Genomic DNA, 7326 nt, shown 5'->3' with positions numbered 1-7326 from the left:
TGTTCTTGCCCTCAACCAGTCCAGGGCCAGGTGCCAGACGGCTAGAGCAGACCCTGCACCCCAAGGCTTGCTGGAATTATTCATACCAGAAAATCCTAAGTTGTTGCCCTTGCCTTGCCTTGGCTGCAGAAATTCCAGCAAAGCCTCTTGTCTGGGCCCTGCCCTCACGCCTGCTGCGCCTCCTGATGGACCCCCGTGGTTCCCCATGTGGCCTCGCGTGGCATGGCGTGTCCCCTCTTCTCAGGAAATGCAAGCAACACAAATCTATCAAGGGCATTGGTTTCTCTGTGCCGACACTCAGTTGTCTCCATAAATTAAATTCCACAGGTATGATGGGGACCAGACCTTTATTTTGCCATCAACTCACCGCTGGATATGGACCATTCCCAAGAAGAGGATGTGGCCTGGGCAAGATGGCTCTCGTCAGCCAAGGACAATGTCCCTAAGGAGACTCTGTGGAAAGCTGCCAGCTACCAGCATTCCCAACAACTGAGACAACGAGGGCTTCAGTCCTGGAGTGGAGAACCTTGGTAATACCATCTGTCACAGATGCTTAGGTTCCCAATCTTTCTTCTTTCCTAACGAATGCACTCAAGGCTACAAATCTCCCTCAAAGGATACCTATGGCTGCATCCCACAGGTTTTCATTTGCATTAGTATTTGGATTTTCTAAATTTCATTTAAAATTTTTGACACTTCTAAGTGTAATTGCTTAATTTCCTGAAGCCTGTGTACTCTCTAGTTGTCTTTCAAAGCTTTTGGCAGCCATTACCTTAATTTACTTTCCCAGATATGCTTGAATAGGCTTTTGCTGGCTAACCAGATTAAATTAACCAGAATGTTTCTTCCCCCACATTCTGGATGATCGTCACTTTGTTGCTCCACAAAAAGCAGGAGTTATGAAGCCTGTAGGTCCCTCGGGCTAAACGCTGACATTCCTTTATTCCCTTTGCAGACCAAACATGTGGCCCTGAGAAAATCCTTCAATAATTCAAGGCCCCAGAGGCCCTCTTGGTAAACCGTGGAAGCAAAGCCTGTGCCCCAAAGCGGGAATACAAATGTATGATTTCTCAGGAGCCATCTATATTTCAGGTCTGGGACTTTATAATAATGATTGATCAATGATGCAGACTGAACATTTTTTATGGGCCAGGCATTACTAGCTGCCTTATATGTTTAAACACAAACCTCACAATAACTCTGTGGGAAAAACATAGTTTACAGACCAGGAATCTGAAGCGCAAGAAGGTCAAATAACTTGCTCAAAGCTAGCAAAGTTGGGATTTGGACCTGAGAAATCTGCCCTGATGGAGGGGCACAGTGGCTCCGGCCTGCAATCCCAGCACGCTGGGAAGCTGAGGCAAGAGGATCCATTCAAGTCAGGAGTTCAAAACCAGCCTGGGCAACCAAGTGAGACCCCCGGCTCTACAAAAATCTTTTAAAAAAGCTAGCCAGGCATGGTGGCTTGGTCCATAGTCCCAGCTGCTCAGAAGGTTCAAGCAGGAGGATCGCTTAAGCCCAGGAATTCAAGGCTGCAGTGAGCTATGATGTCAACGCTGCACTCCAGCCTGGGCAACAGAGAGAGACCCTGTCAAAAGGAAGGAAGGAAGGAAGGAAGGAAGGAAGGAAGGAAGGAAGGAAGCTGTCCTTAGAGGCCGCATCTTTGGTCACTATGTTTTATTCCTTCCAGGCAAGCCAAAGATGTTGCAACTTATATACAGTGTTTTTATTTCTCGGGAAATTCATATAGTAGCTCAAAAGTATTATTTTCTTTTTCATCTTGTTTCCCATGGAGTTTGCTCCAAAGCAGAATTCCCTTCAGACCCATTTAATTTGGCATCAAGTATTTTACTGGTCAAACATCAATTTTTATTAACATTTCATATTATGAAAGTTCAGTATAATTGCACTGGTTATATTTTCTCACAAAATCATTTTCACAGTAAAAAAAACCCTGCAACTTAACAGAGCCACTGTGTTTGCAATCAGGAAATACAAGCCAAGTCGACAATGTTTCTTCCAGAAGAAGAGGACCACTGAAAGGTTCCCAATAGGGTCCTCATCACGGTTCAATTTAGTCTTTAGGGAACATCAAGGGAGGTTCACTGACATTTCAATCCTCTGACTCCATGGACACTGTGAAATCAGAAGCAAGTATGTTTAATTTACGAAATGTCAGAGCTGGTTAAGAATCGCCAGAAACCGGGCCAAGGCCAGATACGGTAGCTCACGCCTAAAGTCCCAGCCCTTTGGGAGGCCAAGACAGAAGGATTGCTTGAGCCCAGGAGTTTAAGGCCAGCCCAAGCAACATAGCCAGATCTCATTTTCCAAAAAAAAATCAAAAAATTAGCTGGGTGCGGTGACACATGCCCATTGTCCCAGGTACTCAGGAGGCTGAGGTCGACAGATCACCTGAGTCTAGGAGGTCGAGGCCATGGTAAGTCAGCATGGTGTCACAGCCTGAGTGACAGAGTGGACAGGGGAGGGGAGGAAACAAAAGAAAGAAGGAAGGAAGGAAGAAACTGAGGCTCAGAGGAGCTGTGCCTTGTCCAACAGCATCCAGCCAATCAGCACCAGCTCTGAACTGGGTTTTCTGTGTTCTGTGCAAGTAGTTTCCTCACCAGTTCAGTCCCAGGAAAAAAGAAATTGAAAAATAAAATTAAGCAGGGTTTGAACTCGATTTTGTCTTCAACAAAGTGGTAGGACCGAGTCTTTCAAAAGGTTCAATCACCAAAACCCCATAAAATAAAAGAGTAAGACGTCAGGGAAGCAGAGGAGGGCGAGGGCCCTGAACAAAGCTGTCCAGGACTCTCACCAAAGACATGACAGGGTGTCAGGACACCGTCACTGGCCAGCTTCTAGAAGAAGACCCTAATTTCCAGAAGGACAACTTGCAATGTGCAGCCTTCAAATCTGTGTTGGCAAATACATAAATGCTTCAACAAGGCAGTGCGGCCACTCATTAAGAAGTTCTAGACGGCCTGTAATCCCAGCTCAAAGGAAATTAATGTTCTCTTAAACAATTCCAGGTTTCTTGATTCGAGCCAGAGGTCTGCAGTGCTTGGAGAGATATTACTGGCTTATTAAAAATTATATGGAAAGAAGGCAGGAGGCCAAGTCTGATTGTCCTCAAAGACCGTCAGCAGCTCCCATTAGCCCTGGCACCAGAACAGCCAAGGCCTTTCACACGCTTGTGAGTGAGGACGGAGTGTGTACAACAGATTACCCTATGTGAGGAGAGGCTCTGGGACTAGGCTGGAACACACAGGAGCTCCTGATCAATGGCTCTCACAGTGCCACTTACCAGCATGTGGCCTTGAAGGGGCCTTGCCACCCAGGTGGATCACCTGAGTGCATCAGCCAACCCCAGTGTGCACAGAGCGTGGGACCCAGATCTCAATCCCTACTCTTCCAGCACGTTATCTGGGTCTGGCTACTGACCCTGTGTGAGCCGCCAGTTCCTTCACCGGAAGATGGGCCTCGCGACGTGGACATCACAGGGCTGTTAGGGGAAGTCGATTATGTCTGTGAATAAAGCGCTTGAAGGCGTTATTGTCACTGAGCACTACTACCTCTAGTATTATTATTATCTAGTTTCCATCTTTGAGCACACAATAACATCAGCATTCCACAGCAAGAGATGTGATGCATAGGCTGGACAGCATCCGAGTTTGCAAGTGTGGAAGACGGCAAACTTTAGGCCGACCGAGTGGGAAGTAGGGAGCCTTTGAAGGTTTTTCACCAACCGGGCAACATTATGAATCAGGGGCTCAAGAAATACGGGATTCAGGGGATTAAGCCAAATGGATGAGAAGGCGAGATAGACCAAAGATGGGAGGTCAGTGCAGAGGCGGTTATAACAGTGCTGGCAGGCCGGCTGCAGTGGCTCACGCCGGTAATCCTAACCTTTGGGAAGGCCAAAGTAGGAGAACTGCTCGAGGCCAGGAGTTTCAGACCAGCCTGGGCAACACAGCAAGACCCAGTCTCTACAAAAATAAAAATAAATCAGCCAGGCACAGTAGTGCATGCTGACGGACCTAGACTCTCCGGAGGCTGCGGCGGGAGGATGGCTTGAACCCAGGAGCTCAAGGCTGCAGTGAGCGATGATCACACCACTGTGCTCCAGCCTGGGGGATTTAGCAAGACCCTGTCTCGAGACAGATTCAAGAAAAGGAAAGCTCCAAGAGAGGCTTGCTTCTTCAGCCATAAGAAAAGTACGGAATACCTGCTCCGTCTAAAGAGCACTCACAGAGTCATGACCCTGTAGAGGTGAACATTAAGCTAAGCAAAATCAAGATCACATGCACTGAGAGGCTGGAAGGACCCAAGGTTTGAGGGCCAGAAGCGATAAGGATAAAGGAAAATGAAGACCTAGTCTTTCACCACGGGAAGTCAGAACAGAGCAGTGGAAAGGAGCACCATAAGCACATTATTTAACAACATGAAGGCCATGACCCAACCAAAACATTAGTCAAAGGAGTTGAAAGTTGCAAACTCTGAAGGCAGGGAAGAGGAGAGGGAAGAGAAGCTGATTTTCAAAGCAAGCACTGGAAGTTATTTGTCCCTTTAAGTTGGGTACCTGTCATTTTTGATAAAAACAAACTTAAGAAAGAAAAATAAGGTTGCACTTCACAAACTTGGAACAAGCAGAAGAAATCTCATTATCAGTGCAGAGGAAAACCCAGGACTAGGACTACAGCATTTGGAGACACACAAAGGGCCCTTTGGTAGACATTAAATCTATCTTTTTTTTTTTTTGAGTTGGAGTCTCACTCTGTCGCCCAGACTTGAGTGCAGGGGCACGCTCCCAGTCACCTCAACCTCAACCTGCTGGGCTCCGGCGATCCTTCCACCTCAGCCTTCCAAGTGGCCAGAACTACAGGCACATGCTACCACGCCTGGCTAATTTTCATGATTTATTGTCAAGTTTCCTGGGTGGGTCTGGAACCTGCAGGCTCAGGCAATTCACTCACCTCAGCCTCCCAAAGTGCTAGGATGACAGGCTGAGCCACCAAGCCCGGCCTTAAATCTAGTTTAAAAGAAACCTATACTCACATGTTCATTGCAGCACTCTTCACCACCGTAAAATCGTGGACCCAAACTAAGTGCCCACCAACCACTGACCAGACAATGAAAATGTGGTACAGATACACCGCAGCATACCACACAGCCACAAGAATGAAGTCATGTCCTTTGCAGCCACCTGAATGCAGCTGGAGATCATCGTCCCAGTGAACTGACTCAGAAACAGAAAACCAAACACTCCGTGTTCCCACTTCTACACAGGAGTTAAACGGTCACAAAAATGGAAATAATAGACCCTGGGGACACCAATGAGGGGGGAGGTGGGGAGGAGGGCTGAAGTTCAGAAATGACCCACCGGGTCCAACATTCATGACCTGGGGAATGGGCCACCTGAGACCCAGTACCCACCACTGCACACATGTCCCCGTACCAGCCATGGATGTGCATCCTCTGAATCTCAGACAAAAAATGAAAAAGGAATCGGGACATTCCTCCCAGCTCTGACGTGCATCCACTGTGATGGGGGCAAGTCCCACAAATTCCCCCTGCCTCTGCTTCCTCCTTGGAGCCAGGCAGGAGCTGGCCGAGAGCGCGTCAGAGGCCCACCAGCGCCTGGGCTCGGTGTCCACAGTGCTCAGACGACAAAGCCGTTCCTTGCCAGGGAAGGTCAGGATCCCCAAAGTCAAACCACCACACAGAACAGACGACTTGGAAGACCCTACGGCTTATTCCCCCTTGAGAGCTCAGCCAATCAGGCAGGTCTGCGTTCCTTCAGACCAAAGGCATGCTGGGACAGCAGATGCAGAGTTCCAGGCACCCCCTTTCTAACAAGGCTGATAGCCCCCAGGAAGATCCCTTTGCCACACTGCGGCCTAGGTGGCTCCTGACCCCTTTTCCCCACCAGTTGGTGTGTCCCTAAGGTCCCTCTCCAGAAGCCCTGTCCACGGCGGTCCAGGCCGGGTGGAACCGAGGTGCTCGGGTGGTCACGGAGATCACGTGCCCTGCTGCCTCTCTGCCCAAAGTGTCCCCTCAACGTAGCCTAGCTGTCTTTGCTGGAGGCATGTGGCTCTGGGGCCATGCAGATACTCTGCAGAACGACACCTGCAGGGCCGAAGCCCCTCCCCAAGCGGAGTGAATGTCCCCAAGGCCACAGCCAGCCCACGAAAGTCTGCCCTGGGGAACTGAGAAGACTCCTCGGTGGAGTCAATGCAGGCTGGAAAACTCTTTGTGAAAATTCAAAACAAAACAGCATGCTTTGGTTTCGGATTACTTATCAAGAATCACATTTTAAGAGCAGTAGAGAACATAAATGCCTGCAATCTCTGGCGGGTCCCACAAGAATTTATATTCTAGGCAACTCCAGGCCACTGCAGGAAGAGGCCACCGAGTGAGAACTGTGCAGCCAGGAGTACATTTCTAAATGGGAGCCTGAAAACCCCTCAGCTTGCTGTAAGGTACCAACCCAGATGTTCCCTGGGAGAAAAGAACTTTCACTCGGCGAAGGACTCCTGAGTCTTCTGGAAGCAGCACGGCCCTCTGCATGTGGTGGCGATGGCCACAGTCCCAGAATCCTCCCCCTCCTCCCCCCCACTGCCTTTCTCTTTTAAACCTCTCCACAGAATCCAATAAAATAGATGCAAGCTAACGAAGTCCGACTTTAATATTCAGGGGACCTAATTCAAGTGCAGCCAGCTGGACCACGTTCCTGCTAATCAGAAGAGTAACCACTTTTCTCCTTGTTTTCTTTGTAGCGCACAGGGAGGGGCTTCGATGTGTGGAAAGGGTGTGGATGGAGAACGGATGCCTGGCTTGCCCCGGGCTCGCTAGGTCTCCAGAAAGGCTCAAGGCCGGATGTCCCCAGCCTGACTGTTAGAACCACTTTCAAGCCTTCTTGAGAATTCACATGGCTGGGGGCCAAACACTGGGTACACACAGGCACCAAGATAAGAATGACAGACACGGAGACTCCAAAAGGCGGGGAGAAGGGGGTGAAAGGCTGCCTTTGGGGTGCCGTGTTCACAGTTGGTGGGACGGCGTCCGCAGAAGCCCAAACCCCACCATCATGCGGCACATCCAGGCCGCAAGCCTGTGCGTGTACGCCTGCAGCTAAAGTGAAATCTCAGAAGAGTTCCTGTTCCCGGGTGTCACCCCAGGCAGGCCCTCTGAGTCTCAGCCTCCAAACTTAAGACCCCTGCAGTGGTTTTTACAGGCGATCCAGGAAGCCTGCTCAGGTCCCGTCCACACCCAGTTTTGGAAAACCTATCAATACGCTGACACAGGGGGCGCCGTCCCGGACTGGGG

The sequence above is a fragment of the Carlito syrichta genome, unplaced genomic scaffold (assembly GCF_000164805.1).
Source record: "Carlito syrichta isolate Samal-C Ts95f unplaced genomic scaffold, Tarsius_syrichta-2.0.1 Scaffold308868, whole genome shotgun sequence".
Classification (NCBI taxonomy): Eukaryota; Metazoa; Chordata; class Mammalia; order Primates; family Tarsiidae; genus Carlito; species Carlito syrichta.
This window is presented reverse-complemented; position numbering follows the sequence as displayed.